The sequence below is a fragment of the Typopeltis vanoorti genome, chromosome 1 (genome assembly GCF_054136105.1).
Source record: "Typopeltis vanoorti isolate ZY-2024b chromosome 1, IOZ_Tvanoo_1.0, whole genome shotgun sequence".
NCBI lineage: Eukaryota > Metazoa > Arthropoda > Arachnida > Uropygi > Thelyphonidae > Typopeltis > Typopeltis vanoorti.
The window spans coordinates 16,169,376-16,189,554 of record NC_143549.1 but is presented as its reverse complement, the minus strand read 5'-3'; positions in this window follow the sequence as shown (position 1 = coordinate 16,189,554).

Sequence of the window (20,179 nt, the reverse complement as noted above, 5' to 3'; positions counted from 1 at the left end):
TGGATATTGATTAAAGCAAACTTTAATGAGTACCTTCAATATTTCGGCAATGTCACGTTGCCATCTTCAGGAACATACAAATATGGTATGTGCACGCAGGCACTAACAAAAGCAAATGAGGAAGAAGGCAAGAAACTAAATTTGTTCTTAAAGTCCTAATGGTGCCCCCTAGTGTGCTAATTGATTGAAGATCAGATTGGTATTAGCAGGTTCTGTATATGGGGAATAGCATCCCAAAAGTGGAAGGTCACTAGTAGATTGCTACAGGGATTCTGTTTGAAGGCTATTATTAAGTGGTTGTGTGTGGTTGAGCCGTGGAATGCATTGCCTGATGGAGTGGTGGGAGCGAGAACGGTCAGTGAGTTTAAAGAGTGGTATGATAGACTTTGTGTTTCTCAGGGGGACCTCCCCTCGATGAGTCTTGACAGACTTTATGTCTTAGGAAGGACCTCCCTCGATGAGTCTTTTGACTCCTTGGAGGCCTGAATAATAATAATAATAATAATTAAAATTTGTATGTCATTGATATTGGGAATAGGCTTAACTGGAGATATATAGTTATTTGCAGATGATTCAGAGTTAGGAAGAACTATGAGGAACAGAGCAGATGTTGGGCTGTAGAGAAGGATCTCAATAGACTGTGTGAGTACAGCCTGTCAATTTAACGTTGCAAAGTAAGATCTTGAAATTTAGTAGGCAAGGATGGGAACAGAGTAGATAGTTAATGAGAAAATTTTGAAGTTGGTGGAGATGAGAGATCTGGGAGTAATAATGAATAGAGATGTGAAGTTTAGGGAATGCATTGCTAAAATTGTAAGAACGTCACAATGGACTATGGAATGATAGAAAAGACCTTGACATGCAGAAGAAACGAGGTTATGATTACATTGTATACAGCCATAATATGGACTGCCGAGCACAGATCTGATCTCCTGGTTTGCAAAGGAATTAGGATATTCTTGGAGTGGGTTGGAAAAGATTCATTTAGTCAGTGTTGGGCCTATAGAGTATGGGATGTGAAGACGGATTGAAGGAATCAAATTTGCAGAGTTTTGTGAATCAAAGAAGGAGAGGAGATATGATTGAGACATATAAGTTGGTGAGGATTGTTACCAGATTAATTTGAAGGAGATTAATTTTTTGTGGGGTAAGAGAGAGAGGTCATTCCTGGAAATTGAGAATAAGAAAATGAGGAACAGGGTCTTTACATTAAAACTGGTTAGTGGGTGTTGATTTGTTGATTTGAATTTATGCCTGAAGCAACTAAGGCTATGAGGCCAGCATGACTGTAAATTGCATGTGTTCTGGCTGGTTTTTCTGTTTTCAGGATGAAAAAACTCAAGTTTCCAGGAGGTTAAACTCTGTGACTTCCATATGAGACAGGCAAACTCACCTTTACTTCAAAAGTCCTGAAAAAGGTTCCTCACATCTTAGTGGCATGGATGAGGGTGTCTAAGTACACCAGTACTCATATTAGGGTCGCTACTCTTTAATTTGTATATTAATAATACAGGGAAAGATCTAAAGGGAGGAGGATATTCAATTGTTTGCTGAACAGTACAAAACTGGGGAAAGATGAGTGAATCTTGAAGAGGCTAGGTATGTTAGGGATGATGGTGGACAGAGATTTGAAGTTCAGAGTACATGTTGCAAAAGTTGGAAAAAAAAAAGCTCGAAGGATAACTAAGATGTTCAAGAACACATTGAAAAGTAAAGATAGAAAGGTTATTATCTCTCTTTATAAGGTTTTGATTCTGCCACATCTTGACTACTGTACACAGATTTGGTCATCTGGGTTTCATGGGGATCAGGAGGTGGTGGAGAGGATTCAGAGATGAATGACGGAGTTAGTGACAGGTCTGTGGAATGTTCTCTATGAGGATAGCTTGAAGGTATATGAATTTCAGAGTTTAGTTGACAGGCAGAGAAGAGAAGATGTGATAAAAACTTATAAGTTACTAATGGGATTCTACAGTAGTGAACAAATTAATCTGAACTAGCTGAATTTTCTAAAGTTTTTGGTTTTGATTTGGTTTACTATTTTCAGTTTTGGTTTTATTTCACTATGTTGGTTGAGTGCTGCATCTTTTAACTCTCTCTAAGATATTTATTAATAGTGTTGTGCATTTTTAATAGTATAAACAAGTTGCCATTCATAGTATTATTCATTTTGTGTAGCTATAAAATGAATATATCTTGAAAATATGTACGCTTCCTCAGCACACATCTGTGACTCAAAGACAAATTACCAATGAGTGTGGTGTTGGTTTTAGTACTGTTAATGGGATTTTAAAGAGGTTCGGTGGGGGGGGGGGGAGGACCTTTTCTCCTGACAGAAAAGAAAAATGTGGGCAAAAAAGGAAAACTGCACTTACTCAACATCGTTGACTAGTTAGGAAAACTAAAATGAAATCCAAGATTGTCTGCTGTATACTTAAATAGAGATTTGGCAGCTAGTGGGATTAATGTTTGTGACATGACAGTCTATTGAAGATTGTTGGAAGCAGGGAAGACTGCCCACAGACCAAAAAAAGAAACAACTTTTGACAAAAGATATGCAGAAAAAGAAGCTCCAGTTGACAGAAGTGTACAAAGATTGGACCATTGAGAAGTGGAAGAAAGTCATATTCTCAAATGAGAGCCATTTCTTTGTCCAAGGAAAGCAAGTACCCTATGGTTGCAAATCAGCGGCTGAGAAGACTTCTCCCACCTACCTTCAACAAGCTCCTAAACACCCAGCTAGAAGCCAATTCTCAGGTTGTTTTACACTTGATGGCCCACATCAGGATCATTTGTGCCTCTTGACAGTATGATAAAAAGTGACTAATACATAAAAATATTGGAGAAAAGAGTGGCCCCACAGATCCAGAAAGACAAACAACTCATCTTCCAATAGGATCTTGCTCCATGCCGCACTTCAAAACAAAGTGAATGAGTTCCTCAAAAATCACAACATCCAATTGCTTCAGTAACCAGGTAACTCTTCTGCCATTAACTGAATAGAAAATTTCTGGGCTATAAGTGAAAAAGAGACTTGGAAAATTGTGATACAAAGGATAAGCAGAAAAGGTACCTCTCTTATTTTTGCATTTCGAGATGCAGAAATAAGAAAAATGTGTTCTACATTGGTAGTCCATGCCTAAGTAATTAATGAACTTATTACAGAGGAGCATATATAAATTATTAGGTAAAGTTAGAGTTCAAATTTTGCACTTATTTTCTTTTGAAATTTTTTTTTTTTTAAATGCGAGTATTCAGATTAATTTGTTCACTTTTGTATAAGATTGATGCCAAAGAAATTTTTCAGCACATGATGAGTAGGGAGAAAACAAAGGATATAAAGGTGTGCAGACTAGATTTTTGCTGGGAGAGTGGTGATGAGTGGAATGGATTGCCAGAGGTAATTGTTTATTAATAAATGTAAATAAATAAATTGTTTTATTTATTTACATTCATTCTGATAATTAGTCTACATTTTTGTCAATTGCATGTTCTTCTGGCATTTTTCCTGTTTTGCAGAATAGAAAACTTGAGTTTCTAGGAGGAAATTTTGCCACTTCCATATAAGGCCAGCTAATTCATCTTCAACTGAAAAACCCTAATAAAGGTTCTTTATGTCCTTGAAAGATTCGAACCCAACTATTTTCCGTCCAAACTTGTCAAAACTGAATGAGCTATAGAGGCTCCATAAAGAATTATTTATTGAGAAAAAACCACTTTTTTTTTCTGGAAATAACTTTCTGCCAAAATTTGAAATTATAATTATATTCATTATTTGCATGAGAATGACACACTTCTGTATTTATTTATTCTTTTGACAAAAGCAGTTATAGGTCAATGTCCAGACCAGAAAGCCAATCCAGGGCCTCATCTGTCACCTCATGGATGTCCTGGATGCCACTACCATGAAATTGGTGCCTTGGGCAGTCATTCACAATATGAGTGATCGTCTGAGCCACAGGGGAACAGTCACAATAAGGTGGTCTGATAGTCTCCATTTATGTAGTAGGTAGCCACATTTGTCCTGGTTACTTCTGATCCTGTTGACAGATGACAAATCTTCCTAGAAAGAGCAAAACCAGGCTGCAGAGCACAGGGATCTTCAACCAGGAAACCATTTATTAGAAGATTGTTGGACCAGTGTTCTCTCCACACGTCAGGTGTTGATGGGAAGCTGAAGAGAGTTTGTCCATGGACCAGAAAGCGTTTCTTGATTTTAGACGAAGACTAGGTGGATTTATGAGAGTCTGGTGCAGGGGAAGGAGTGAGTTGCTCATTACTTTATTAATATTTTAATCGAGGCTTGTCTTCTCCGTATATTTGGTGGAGCAATGTTAGATAGCCAGACAGCCAGGGGTGTGGGGTGCTTCTCAGTGTCCCACTAATTGTGTACATGGTAGAGTTTAGCTAGGAGTCTATAATGTTAGTGTGTGCACTTCCCAGACAGGAGCACAGTATTCTGTTGCAGAGAGTGCGAGGACTAGTGCAGATGACCTTAAGACATCAGCACCACAACCCCAGGTTGTTCCAGCAAACCGTGATATTATATTATTTCTCATTTTAATTTTGTTGGACAGGTTGATGTGCCCATTATAGATTAGGCTTCTGTCCAGGCTCACTCCAAAGTATTTCAGGTAAGACTCATGTTCTACCATTTTGCCACAGAAAGAGAAGTTGAGGTGTTGATTCACCTCTGCATTGTTCAGTGGAATGCTGTGAACACAGTTTTTGTTGATTTGGCTTCAGGTACCACTGCTTGAAGTACATCTCCAGGATGTTCAGGTCTGTGTTCAAAGTTGTTTCTAGGTTGGCAAAGGAGGTAGAGTGTAGGATTGCAAGATCATCGGCATATATATATATTTGCTTGAGCTAGTATGTGGTAAGTCAGACATGTAGATGTTAAAGAATAAAGGGGATGACACAAAGCCCTGTGAAAGACCATTGTGGAGGAATCTGGGCCTGCTCTTTTTTCCACTAATATGGACTCAGATCTTTCTGTTGGAGAGAATGGATTCAAAAAACTGAAAAGTTGTTTTGCACCTTATGATATTACTTAGCTATAGGAGGAGGTGATCCAATGACACACTGATATTTGTATACCAATCTGTCAAAAATATCATGTCAGAAATGTGAAAATCAAAATTAAAATAATTAATTTAAGTTTGGGTTCAGACTGACTCAATGCCTGTGAAATTTTGTGGTTCAGATGTTGATTACCACTACTGATCACTGGAAACCAGCACTTTAGAAATTTTTTTTTTATTAAAGGCAGAATATTGAAGGCAATTAATTATTATTTTAAAGAAGTCCATTTCTTTTCATTAAGAAATGGACTTCTCTAGACATGCATGTGAAATATTTTATAATAGAAATACAATTTAAACATGACATGAAGAAAAATAATCTTTTTAAAATTAAGATGCCACTCATTCATAATTTTAGGTTCAAAATCATCTGTTCCAGACTAAACATAGCTATTTTGGACTTGATCTGTCTGCAATCAGCATACAGAGAGGTCGAGATCATGGACTACCTCCCTATTTACAATGGCGGTCATTCTGTAGGTTGCCATCTGTTCACAAATGGAAAGATTTACAAGATATAATGAATGCTGATAACATAGAAAAGCTAAGACATCTTTATACGTAAGTATTCTTTGATAGATTTTTTTCTTTTTGCATTTCTATGTGATTTCAAAATCCCACCATCTCATTTTAGCACTCATTGTTTCACGATTTTTTCCCTCCTTAAATACTAGATGAATTGGTAGTATTATGGATTGGTTAAAAGTTGAGAAGATGAAATTATTAAACTGGATATGAATATTTCATTGTTAATATTAATATTGAAATATTCATATATTCAAAATATTCAGAACCACTCGGCCAGCCAGGCTGGCATGGTTGGCTGAATTGTTAGAGTATCTGCTCTCCAGCCAAAAGGCTGTGGGTTTGAATCAGCCGTAGGCATGGATATTTGTGATTGTCAAAATACTAGTAGTGGTAGTGGGCAGTAGATAGTGTTGGTGTAGATGATGATGATGGTAGTTGCTGTTTGTTGTAGCTTGTGGATTTAAGTGGTGGAGACAGAGTAAGTGTCCTTCCTCGATAAGTCTTTGTATTCCCTGGAATCATAACAGAACCTCTCAAAAATATGGTGAAGAAAGATTGTTCAAAAAATAAAAAAATAAAATTAATAATAAAAATAGAACAAATGTTTGATGGTGGAAGACTGTTTAATAAATTTACATAAACTGAAAACAAATGAGAGCCAGTTGCTTCATAACTTCTTGTGATTTAAAAAAAAGGTGAAAGATTAATAAAATGCTGACAGAGAATTTTGTCATTGTAGATTGAATGATCATAAGGTGGAAACTGTTTGGGTATTGGGAAAAAAAAAGAAAACAAAGATTGGCTTTCAGGCAAGACCTGGAAACTCATAGATGAAAGGCATCGAATTAAAATGATGTTTTTAAAAATACCAAATCTCAAAGAATTAAAGAAATTCATTTCAACAATTATAGAGAAAAAGACAAGTTAATGATCTGCAAGAGATGCAATGAGAAATGATATGGTGAAATTATAATAATGTAATCACATCATTCAACATCATCCACTTAGAAGATAAGGCTACCAGAAGAAGCAGAAAAGGCTGCAGCATTAGGACACATTGGAAAACTGCATGAGGTAAGAAAAATATGCTCTGAAGAAAGGAAGCAAGTGAATGCTATAAGGGATAAAAATGTTCATTATTTGCTGCTAACTGAAGAGGATAAGATTATTAGAAGGAAAGAACACTTTGATTCAGATTTTGAATGTAGAAAACAATATAACAGACATGATTAGAAGTTTGATAATGGAAGAACCTCCTCTAGGCATAGATTTAAATACATTAGCACCAATATCTTAAAATGAAATAATGAACATAATAAAAAAAATGAAAAGTGGAAAGGCATGTGACAATGATAATATATCAATAGAAACGATTAACAACTAAAGAAACTGCTGCTAATGAATTTCAACTCATCTTTAACAATGTGATAGAGACTGAAAATTTACACAAGCAGTGGAAAGAAGCAAATGATAATTATAATTCCAAAGATAGGAGATCTTAATAGATGTGAAAATTAAAGGGGAATGATTCTAATGTCAGTACTGCAAAAATTTTCTGTAAAATATTGATAAATAGGATTAAAAGTGAAATATAAAATATATGAGCAAATTGGCTTTAGAACAGGTGGGAGTACTATTATTATTATTCAGACCTCCATGGAGTCAAAAGACTCATCATGGGAGGTCCTTCCTAAGAACATAAAGTCTATCAAGACTCATTCAAGGGAGGTCCCCCCTAAGAAACACAAAGTCTATCATACCACTCCTTAAACTCATTGACCATTCTCGCTTTCACCACTCCATCAGGCAATGCATTCCATGGTTCAACCACCCTCCATGCAAAGAAACCACTCCTCACCCTCTTGCTCACAGTTTCCTTTCGTAACTTCCAGGGATGTGCATTGCATTTTTTTATCTTAAAGCGCATCATTGAACAAAGCATAGAACTTAGAAGCTCATTATATATAAATTTTATTATTATTATTATCCCAAGACCCCATGGAGTCAAAGACTGCCAAAATATTTGGCAATTTTGTTAGAAAAATATTATGGATAATTCATAGAAGTTATGGAATTATAATAATATATTGAGAGTGGCACTAGTGTCATGACAAGAAGCAGCAATGTGTTATGAAAATATTTTTTTTTTCCTAACTTATATTGTGTAGTTTGTATAATAGTGCTTTTGTGTGATAGCCAGACTGAATATAATCACTGCACTGTGGTACTGTGGTTTTAAAAGTGTTCACTTTGGTTTTCATCTTCATTATTGGATAAAGGTAATGGCTACACTATGATCTTGCTCGACTTCGACAAGGGATTTGACAGAATACCACATGGAAAACTATTAAAAAAAACTGGAGAGGATAGGAATGGATATGAAGCTATTAGCATGGATAGGGAGAAGGCTTATGGACAGACACTAGAGAGTAGTATATGGTAAAGTGGAGTCTAGAAGAATGATAGTGACTAGAGTAGTATCTCAGGGTTCAGTACTGGAGCTACTACTCTTTAATTTGTATATCAATGACATAGGGAAAGATTTAAGAGGGGATATTCAGTTGTTTGCTGATAATGCAAAACTGGGAGAGCAATAGTTGATAAAGGTGATGTAGATATCCTGCAAGATGATTTAATAAATTCTCATTGTGTGCAAAGGATAATGATTGTTAATTTAATGTTGCAAAATGTAAATGCAAAAAAAAATGCTGGCCTCGCTGGCCGAGTGGTTAGCATATCTGCTCTCCAGCCAAAATGCTGAGGGTTCGAATCCCGCCATGGGCATGGATGTTTGTGAGTGTCTGTGGAAATAATAGTGGTGATGATCGGCGGTAGATGGCGTTGGTGTAGTTGCGGTCAGTTGGTGGATTCAATAGTGGAGACAGAACTGTAGAGCAGTGTGCCCTCCCTCGATCAGTCCTTGGATTCCCTGGAGGTGTCAAATAATAATAATAATAAAGTTATGCCCTTGGGGTTGAAAAGGTTGCATGTGATTATCATACTGACTGATGATATTGGTTTGCAGAAAATTGATGAAGCTAGGAACTTGGGAATAATGATGGACAAAAAGTTAAAGTGCAGAGGGTATATTGCACAAGTTGGTAAAATAGTTCACAGAATTACTTGGATGTTGAAAAACATGGTAACAAGTAAAGATAATGAAGTTATTAACCCTCTTTATAAGGCTATGATCTTGACTAAGTAGCATACCTGTCACAAAGATGTCAGGTATACCAGGTATACCTGTCACCAAGTATACCTGTCTTTGTAGAGAGTATACCTGTCACCAATATGGTGACAGGTATACTCTCTACAAAGATAGGTTGAAGGTTTGTGAGTTACAAAGTTTAGTTGATAGGCAGAAAAGAAGAGACATGATAGTAACTTTAGGATATTAAAGGGGTTTTATAAAATTGATGCAAGTGGAATTTTTCAATATGTGACAAATAGAGAACTAGGGGTATCCATGGAAGTTGTGTGAGAGTGTCATTAGTAGGGGGTGTGCAGACTAGATTTTTTGCATGGAGAGTGGTGAGTGAGTGGAATGGATTACCAGGTAACCATCACTATCAGGGAATTCACAACCAGATTTGGTTGTGAGTTCCCTGATGATGAATGAATTCCAGAGAGGTATGATAGGATTTGTGTGTGTGTGTGTGTGCGTGTGTGTGTGTGTGTGTGTGTGTGTGTGTGTTGATGGTTAATTTGGGCCTGAGATGAGTCTCAGACACCATGGAGATGTTGTAAATAATAATAATAATTAACATGGAAGTACTAGTTAACATTACAAAAATAGTGGCAGCAAAGAAGCACATCATGCCAGCAGCATGAAAGGTCTCAACTCGGAGATCACATTTTTTCCGAACTTTTCAGGATGCATTAGATGCAACAATTGTGTTATGGATGCATCCAAAACGTTAAAGATTTATGGAGTGTTAGATCGAAAGATAAAAAGGAATACATTATGGTATGTGAGAAGTGTGATGAAATTCTAGGACATTCCAAAAATGAGAAGATATTACCAAGAATAATTAAAAAGAGATGGAAGAGTCAATGCAACTGAAGAGTCAGATTTAATGTATGGAGGATGAAATCAAACACTTGAAAAAGAGCATAGCCAATGTAAATGACAAGGAATTCTTTCTTTTAAGGTTACATGGTGGTCAGCATTCATAGTGAAGAATTTATGGAGACACAACACACATTTAGAATGATTACTTTACTTAACATTAAGCAAGTAACAATCGATGTTTCAACATCTGTATTGAGGTTGTAATCAGAAAAACATACATAGGTATAGGATACAAGCTAGGTGACGCTGCACTATACAAAAGTAAGATGAATCTAAATGTTTGTTAATCATTTATCCTAGCCTGACCTCTGGTGAGGAAAAAAATAAAATAAAATAAAAAATATAATAAAAATAAATAAATAAAATTATAAATAAATGGAACTACATTAAACAATTTCTAAAGTCCTCTTGTATTGAGATTTTCTTCTGTCTGGGGTTGTTCTGGTTGCTATATGGTTGCTTAATGTTGTGTTTAAGTAGTGTTTTGAAGATGGGTTCTCCAAATTGTTGGAATAATTAATCCATCATTCTTGTTCAGATTTGGATGATGTTTGAGTATTTCACAAGCTCCTTTGAATTTTCTTTCATACCAGGTTTTGGTGTGGTGTAGGGACTTGGTTTTTTTCCAGTTAATTCTGTGACATGTTTGGAGTGCATGGCCTGACTGGCCTGTTTTACCATGGTGGAGGTATTTAATGTGACATTTGTGTTCATCTTTTCTAATTGGGATGGTGCATCCTGTTCCCCCTGTGTAAGGTAGGTTATAGGTACACTGAATTTTGTAAACCCCTGGGTGGGGGCAAGGTGTGGAAGAGGATCTTTGGAGGAGCTAAGTAAATTTCTTAATTTTACCGGGGGTTTGAAAGTTGTCTTAATATTGTTGTGTTTAAGTAATGTTGTGTTTAAGTAGTGTTTTATCTATTTTTTCCAAAATTCCCCTATGTAGGTATGGATATGGCATTCCTGTAATCTTTTATGCTTTTAATGGCATTTTTTATGGAGGATCTTGTGAACTGTTTTTTTATTGTAGCCATTTTTTACAAATGTTTGGGTAATGATTTCAAATTCTTGGTTCAGAGCTTGTTCATTGGAGCAAATTGTTAGGGCTTCGTGTTTGAGGGTGCTCATGACTCCTGGATGTTGTGTTGGATGGTGGTATGCATTTTTATGTATGTATTGGCCTGTGTGTGTGTGTGTGCATGTGTGTGTGTGTGTGTGTGTTGATGGTTAATTTGGGCCTGAGATGAGTCTCAGACACCATGGAGATGTCGTAAATAATAATAATAATTAACATGGAAGTACTAGTTAACATTACAAAAATAGTGGCAGCAAAGAAGCACATCATGCCAGCAGCATGAAAGGTCTCAACTCGGAGATCACATTTTTTCCGAACTTTTCAGGATGCATTAGATGCAACAATTGTGTTATGGATGCATCCGAAACGTTAAAGATTTATGGAGTGTTAGATCGAAAGATAAAAAGGAATACATTATGGTATGTGAGAAGTGTGATGAAATTCTAGGACATTCCAAAAATGAGAAGATATTACCAAGAATAATTAAAAAGAGATGGAAGAGTCAATGCAACTGAAGAGTCAGATTTAATGTATGCAGGATGAAATCAAACACTTGAAAAAGAGCATAGCCAATGTAAATGACAAGGAATTCTTTCTTTTAAGGTTACATGGTGGTCAGCATTCATAGTGAAGAATTTATGGAGACACAACACACATTTAGAATGATTACTTTACTTAACATTAAGCAAGTAACAATCGATGTTTCAACATCTGTATTGAGGTTGTAATCAGAAAAACATACATAGGTATAGGATACAAGCTAGGTGACGCTGCACTATACAAAAGTAAGATGAATCTAAATGTTTGTTAATCATTTATCCTAGCCTGACCTCTGGTGAGGAAAAAAATAAAATAAAATAAAAAATATAATAAAAATAAATAAATAAAATTATAAATAAATGAAACTACATTAAACAATTTCTAAAGTCCTCTTGTATTGAGATTTTCTTCTGTCTGGGGTTGTTCTGGTTGCTATATGGTTGCTTAATGTTGTGTTTAAGTAGTGTTTTGAAGATGGGTTCTCCAAATTGTTGGAATAATTAATCCATCATTCTTGTTCAGATTTGGATGATGTTTGAGTATTTCACAAGCTCCTTTGAATTTTCTTTCATACCAGGTTTTGGTGTGGTGTAGGGACTTGGTTTTTTTCCAGTTAATTCTGTGACATGTTTGGAGTGCGTGGCCTGACTGGCCTGTTTTACCATGGTGGAGGTATTTAATTTGACATTTGTGTTCATCTTTTCTAATTGGGATGGTGCATCCTGTTCCCCCTGTGTAAGGTAGGTTATAGGTACACTGAATTTTGTAAACCCCTGGGTGGGGGCAAGGTGTGGAAGAGGATCTTTGGAGGAGCTAAGTAAATTTCTTAATTTTACCGGGGGTTTGAAAGTTGTCTTAATATTGTTGTGTTTAAGTAATGTTGTGTTTAAGTAGTGTTTTATCTATTTTTTCCAAAATTCCCCTATGTAGGTATGGATATGGCATTCCTGTAATCTTTTATGCTTTTAATGGCATTTTTTATGGAGGATCTTGTGAACTGTTTTTTTATTGTAGCCATTTTTTACAAATGTTTGGGTAATGATTTCAAATTCTTGGTTCAGAGCTTGTTCATTGGAGCAAATTGTTAGGGCTTCGTGTTTGAGGGTGCTCATGACTCCTGGATGTTGTGTTGGATGGTGGTATGCATTTTTATGTATGTATTGGCCTGTGTGTGTGTGTGCATGTGTGTGTGTGTGTGTGTGTGTTGATGGTTAATTTGGGCCTGAGATGAGTCTCAGACACCATGGAGATGTCGTAAATAATAATAATAATTAACATGGAAGTACTAGTTAACATTACAAAAATAGTGGCAGCAAAGAAGCACATCATGCCAGCAGCATGAAAGGTCTCAACTCGGAGATCACATTTTTTCCGAACTTTTCAGGATGCATTAGATGCAACAATTGTGTTATGGATGCATCCAAAACGTTAAAGATTTATGGAGTGTTAGATCGAAAGATAAAAAGGAATACATTATGGTATGTGAGAAGTGTGATGAAATTCTAGGACATTCCAAAAATGAGAAGATATTACCAAGAATAATTAAAAAGAGATGGAAGAGTCAATGCAACTGAAGAGTCAGATTTAATGTATGCAGGATGAAATCAAACACTTGAAAAAGAGCATAGCCAATGTAAATGACAAGGAATTCTTTCTTTTAAGGTTACATGGTGGTCAGCATTCATAGTGAAGAATTTATGGAGACACAACACACATTTAGAATGATTACTTTACTTAACATTAAGCAAGTAACAATCGATGTTTCAACATCTGTATTGAGGTTGTAATCAGAAAAACATACATAGGTATAGGATACAAGCTAGGTGACGCTGCACTATACAAAAGTAAGATGAATCTAAATGTTTGTTAATCATTTATCCTAGCCTGACCTCTGGTGAGGAAAAAAATAAAATAAAATAAAAAATATAATAAAAATAAATAAATAAAATTATAAATAAATGGAACTACATTAAACAATTTCTAAAGTCCTCTTGTATTGAGATTTTCTTCTGTCTGGGGTTGTTCTGGTTGCTATATGGTTGCTTAATGTTGTGTTTAAGTAGTGTTTTGAAGATGGGTTCTCCAAATTGTTGGAATAATTAATCCATCATTCTTGTTCAGATTTGGATGATGTTTGAGTATTTCACAAGCTCCTTTGAATTTTCTTTCATACCAGGTTTTGGTGTGGTGTAGGGACTTGGTTTTTTTCCAGTTAATTCTGTGACATGTTTGGAGTGCGTGGCCTGACTGGCCTGTTTTACCATGGCGGAGGTATTTAATGTGACATTTGTGTTCATCTTTTCTAATTGGGATGGTGCATCCTGTTCCCCCTGTGTAAGGTAGGTTATAGGTACACTGAATTTTGTAAACCCCTGGGTGGGGGCAAGGTGTGGAAGAGGATCTTTGGAGGAGCTAAGTAAATTTCTTAATTTTACTGGGGGTTTGAAAGTTGTCTTAATATTGTTGTGTTTAAGTAATGTTGTGTTTAAGTAGTGTTTTATCTATTTTTTCCAAAATTCTCCTATGTAGGTATGGATATGGCATTCCTGTAATCTTTCATGCTTTTAATGGCATTTTTTATGGAGGATCTTGTGAACTGTTTTTTTATTGTAGCCATTTTTTACAAATGTTTGGGTAATGATTTCAAATTCTTGGTTCAGAGCTTGTTCATTGGAGCAAATTGTTAGGGCTTTGCGTTTGAGGGTGCTCATGACTCCTGGATGTTGTGTTGGATGGTGGTATGCATTTTTATGTATGTATTGGCCTGTGTGGGTGTGTGCATGTGTGTGTGTGTGTAGGTTTACAATATACTGTGCAGGAGAGGCAGCTTCAGAGAAGATGTGTGACAAGTGTGTCTAGAAAAGGAAGAAAGTTGTTGTTTTCGATTTTGATGGTGAATTGGATATGTTTGTGTTGTTTGTTCAAGGTGTCTTATTTAATATTTTGCAGCTGTGGGGCCATATGGCAAAAATATCACCAACATATCTGAGCCCCGACTTTGGGCTTTAAGCTGGCCAAATCTAGAGTTCATTGCTCCAAGTCTTCCATGTAAAAGTTAGCTATTGAGGGGGGGGGGAGTGGTGAGCCCATGGCCATACCTTCTTTTTGTAGGTAAAAATTATTTTGCCACACGAAATACCCAGAGCAGACTACGTGGGTAAAGAGGGCCATGATATCAGGCAGAAATGTGTTTTGTAAGAGAAAAATAATATCGTTGATTGGGACATTAGTGAAAAGGGCAGTTTTGTCAGAGCTGATGTTTCTAATCTTGTTTATGAAGTGTTGTGTATTTTTTTATGTAGGAGAGGGAAAGATTGACCAACTCTTTGAGTGTGGCTGCTAATTTCTTGGCTAAGTGATAATTAGGGCTGTCAATTCCTTCAACTATTGATCATAGTGGCATGTTTGTTTTGTGTATTTTTGGCAGTCCATAAATTCTGCGAGTGTGGGTATAATGCAGTATTAGTTTTTTGGTTGTTTCCTCTGGCCAAGTGATCACTGATTTGATTAATTCTATTATTTTCTTTTTTATGAGTGTTTGTAGGGTTGTGGTTCACCTTTTGGTATGTGGGTAAAGATCAGTGTGTTGTGGTCAGATAACAATTGGTTCATTTTTTCCAAGTATAGTTAGGTTGCAACTTAGTTGTTTATTAGAGTTTAATATGTTTGATGTTTCCATGTTAACTAAATTAGAGGGGAGAGATTTTAGACCTCTCTTTTAGAGGTCTAAAATCCCCCCCCCCCCAATTTACAGAAAACCAATACACCCACGAAGATATCTACATAAACAATCGCATCATCATCCAGTTCAACAGCATGGCATTTTAAAAGCACACTTACACACAGAGTCAGAGCCATTTATTCTAACGATATAGCTCTGTCCACAGAACTCAAATATCTGCACCATATGTTCTTGGCCAACAGCTACAATTCCTACAAGATATATAAAAGACTACATAGTGCTATTACCCCTCCATCCAGTTCATTTCTATTCCCTATGTCAGAGGTATACTTTGGCTATCTTTTCTGATGTATACCTCTGACATAGGGAATATTTAGCAACTTTGATCTGCTCTCCTAAGGATAAACTTCACCCTCTAGCACATCCTGGAGTGTTAAGTTCCCTGTGACTGTGACTTGGCCTACTATGAGCAGACAGGAAGATCTGTTAACATCTGCCTGGAAGAACATCAAAAATACATTCGGTAACATTATTATGGCAAGTCAGGACTGGCAGACCATACTTTGGTCTGCCAGTCCTGACTTGCCATAATAATGTCAATATTATGTCAATAAATCATAATAAACCCTCTTCACAGAGGATTAGATGGAAGAAAACTAATGTGCTATTTATAAGTCATTACAGATCGGAAAGATTATATTTTGATTCAGCCATGGCTATGAAGAATTCTCCTGAACAAATATGGCTGCATTAATTTTCCAAAAATTTGGGAGACTGTTATCTTAAGAGCAACTCTCACATAACTGTAATTTTTTTTTTTTTTTAGAACATTAGAGGGTGCCAAAATAGGACTTTAGATCTTTTTTCCATTACAAATGTATTGTTTCACTTACTCACTGTCATGTATACGTGCTGTGTTGTGCTCTGATGATGCTGATTTGAAATTCAGTGAAATATAAGCAGTTCATAAAACACCTTTTTATAAAATAGTTTGTGTGGTGGTGTTAATACCCTTAAGAAGAAGTCATGAATAACCATCAACACCTAAGCTTATCTCTCAGATTAACCCCCCCCCCCCAACTGGCCATGATGTCTATAGATGTCCAGCTAAATCTGGATACGATTCTGTAACACCTATTGAATAACATGAATAAGAAGTGCAATTTGGTCTCACCATTTCATCCACCTCGACCGGTAGGGAGGTTAAAGGTGAAAGAATCAGAGGTCTGTCAAGTGTTGCTTGGGTTAGATGTTAATAAAGGCTCTGGGAATGGATGACATATCACCATGTATTTTTAAAGAATGTGCAAAAGAGTTAGCTATGTCCTTATCTTGGTTACTTAATGAAAGTCTTGCAGTAGGAAAGGTTACTAAGGAGTGGAAAGAAGAAATAACAATACCTCTCCACAAGCATGGTTTGAGAATAGTAGTTTTCAGTTATAGACTGGTCTGTATATTTGTGGTTGTTATCAAAGTGTTGGAAAAATTGATTAGAGATAGAATAGAGGATTGGGTTGATGAACATAAGATTCTCTATGATAATCAGTGAGTTTGTGAAGAGCAGGTCTTGTTTTAGCAATCTGCTTTAAGGTGATGAATGTGTTGGATAAGGGAAAATCATATACAGTAATATTCTTGGATTTTGCAAAAGCATTTAATAGATTACACACGATAATTTGGTGTACAAGTTGCAGAGGATAGGAATAGATAGCATATTGGTTAGATGGATCAGAGATTGGCTCTCTGAATGATACCAGCAAGGTGTATATGATGGAGCTGTGTCTCAGAAAAGAAAGGAGACCAGTGGTGTGCCTCAGGGTTCTGTTCTTGAGTTTATGAATGTTCCATTCAGAAAAGGTTACATGCTGAACTACAAAGCAGGAAATTATGATCAACTGAGGAGTATGCTAAGTTCAGTGGAATGGAATCGGCAGTGCATGGGAAGCATTTAAACAATACTCAAATGATGCAATATCGGAGTGTGTCCCAAGAGTTCGAAGAATAAATAGGGTAGGAGTCAAATCGATGTGTAATCTTATTAAGCCAGAAATCCACAAGAAAAGGATGATGTGGAAGGAATACTCTGTTCATAAGGATGATGTGCATTATGAAAATTATAAGCAGCATGCTAGAATAGTCACAACTGTTGTACGGAAGGCAAAAAATATGAAAAGTAACTGGCTTTGTGTGCTAAAGATAACCAACAAGAATTCTGTCGATATGCTGCAAGTAAAAGAAAGAATAAATATGAAAGAATAACTCTTCTAATTGTAGATGCAGAAGAGGTTCTTCAACTAATGAGTGCCCATTTTGTAAAAGCTATCAATCTGGTATATGCGACAACGGGGGGTTGATGAGATATCAGTACTGGTGCTAAAAGAGTGTTCAGCTGAACTGGCTATTCGTTTGAACAGGCTGTTTAATATGAGTCTCAGAACAGGGACGATTCTGCAGAAATAGAAAGAATGTATGGTAATTCCTTTGCACAAGTTTATGTGCAAAGGAATTATGGGTTTACTAAGGAAAGGTCATGTTTTAGCAACTTGCTCACATTCTATAACAATACAGCAATTTCTCGATTAGCGCACCTAATGCGTTCTTTAAAACAGGCGCATTAATCAAAAATGCACTAATCAAATGCAATAACCTATGGGAAAAAGTATTTCTTTCTTGAACCTTAATTTTTTTATAAAAGAATTAAGGTATGTCTCAGGGCCTAGTTAAAGGAAAACCATGAAGCTGAAAGACAATAAAACATGTTCAGAATATAAATGTATTACTCTGCTTCTTAACAAAGAATTGAGCTAACGTAGTTTGGCGGCAATTTTGTTTCTTTTTTTTCATGCAACCGACGGTATGGCCCTATTGCCTCTTCTGCAAATTTTACTGCTTCTCTCTTCATCAGGGTCAGCCTCTAATTAGGCATTGCTGCTTAAAAACTTCGATTGTACAAAAAATATTTTCAAATTGTTTCTGTGAAATCTATTTTGGCTGACTATCAGTGGTTAAATTCTGTGCATCTAAATTTAGCAAGTTGGAATCACTCAATTCTTCAGATTGAAATTTAATTAACTCTTGGACATTATCATTGAAGGCGAGAAAGAACTGAAGAACGTACGAATTGGTCGCCAACACGCAAAATCACGTGCTTTATAGATAAAATTTCCCAACTGTTATACATGCAAAATAGTTACCACTTTAAAAACTACGATGATCATAAAAGAGAAGTCAATTTTCTGACATGTAATAATAAACAACTCATGCCAGAAGACGGATTGATTACCCTATTATCGGAATGGATTCTCCTTTTTGTGACATGCGCAGGAGTGTCAAAGGGTCTCGAATCTGTGGGCATACTATAGCAGATGACATAAATTTTGGCGGTAAAATTTTGGAACATAGTGTACATGGAAGTACTGTAGTATGACATTAAAAATAATTTTATAAAATGTTTTAAATCGGTAACTAAATTATTTCATTCTGGTGAGTGATATTTTAAAATCTGTAACATTTATTTTTAAGATGTATATAGGCACACTAATCGAATTTGGGTAGCGAAAAAAAATAACGCATTAATCGAGGGATTACTGTATTACCATTGAACTAGACAAGGGGAATGGATACACCATGATACTATTGGATTTTGCTAAGCCTTTTGACAGAATACAGCACAACAGACTGTTGCATAAATTGGGGAATATGGGTTTGGATTATAGAATATTAGCATGGATAAGAGGATGGCTGACTGACAAATATCAAAAAATGGTATACGGTATGTTTCTGCATTACTTCAACCTTATTATCACTTCTGGATCTGGCTCCCGTTGATCAGACCTCAATAAAGGTCAAAACTAGTTTTGGATGGTGGCCTTTCCCATAATGCATGGCATTACAGACTCAGGGGCTCACTTTAGTGAGTATGGGCGTGGCAAACCCGATGCTGGACCATGCCTTACTTCATGTAATATATATCTGTTATAGTATCTGTAGACTGGTCCCGCCTCTTCTTCCCTTGCTTCTTTCTTTCTTCTCTTCTTGCTCCTTCCCCCAAATGCTATTACAGTATTCGAGGGGAATCTTTCCTATTTTGCTGTGTCATTTCATCTTGTGCTAACAGGACATTATCAAACACTGTAACATGATCAGACCAAAAAATGTTCATACCGCATCGTCCGTCACACGGGTTACCAAGGGACGTGTTCGGGTTTTAGGCAGAGGGACCCGTTCAAAAAATATGTTACAGTCTCCCTTAGACACCACTCCTCAGCACTCTGCTAGAGGAAACTCCATCAATGGACCCACTACCCATTTGAGGAGGTGTTTAGGGGCAGCGCAAAGAAATGGTTCTGCAAAAGGACAGAAATGGCAACAACAAAGGCACCAGACTATGGCTTTAGGCTACTGGAACATCTTCTCTCTGAGAAGGAAGGAGTTGGAACTGGTCGAGGAAGCCAAGCACTACCGGCTAGACGTAGTCGGGCTTTCTTCGACCAAGAGGAGAGGCTCTGAAACTGTCAACCTGGATAAGGGGTGGAAGCTCTACTACTCTGGTGTGAGCCCGACAATGTCTGCTCAGGCAGGTGCGGGGATACTCACAAGCCCCCAGCTGTCAGACTGTGTTGCTGAGTGGATCCCATTGGGGGACGGGTATGTGTATTAAGGCTTCAGATGAAAAATCATGATTTGGCTGTGGTGCAAGCATATGCACCTAATCTGGAGTCAGAATACTCTGCCTTCCTAGAGGAAGGCAGATGTTCAATGCACATGTTGGAACAGATGACCAGACATGGAGGGGTGGTTGGGAGGAATGGCGCCCCTGACCTTAATGCAAATGGGTTGAAATTATTGGACTTCTGCTATACTAACAGCTTGTCCATAATGAATACCTTCTTCCAGCACCGAGAAGTCCATAAGTATACCTGGTACAAGGATACACTACAACAAAGGTCTCTGATTGATTTCTTTATAGTCTCAGCAGCCCTATTTTCCTCAGTGTTGGATGTTTGTGTGAGAAGAGGGGGGGCAGAAACCAGATGCTACCATCAACATTGGTAGGCCTAAGCAGCTATACCGCGTGAAATGGGAGACATTGGAAAATGAGGCTGTGAGGAAGAATTTTGCAGATGACATTTCCTCAGGTTCAAAGAGATTCCCAAGCATACTGCAGATGTTGAGGAGGAGTGGAAGCTGTTCAGAAC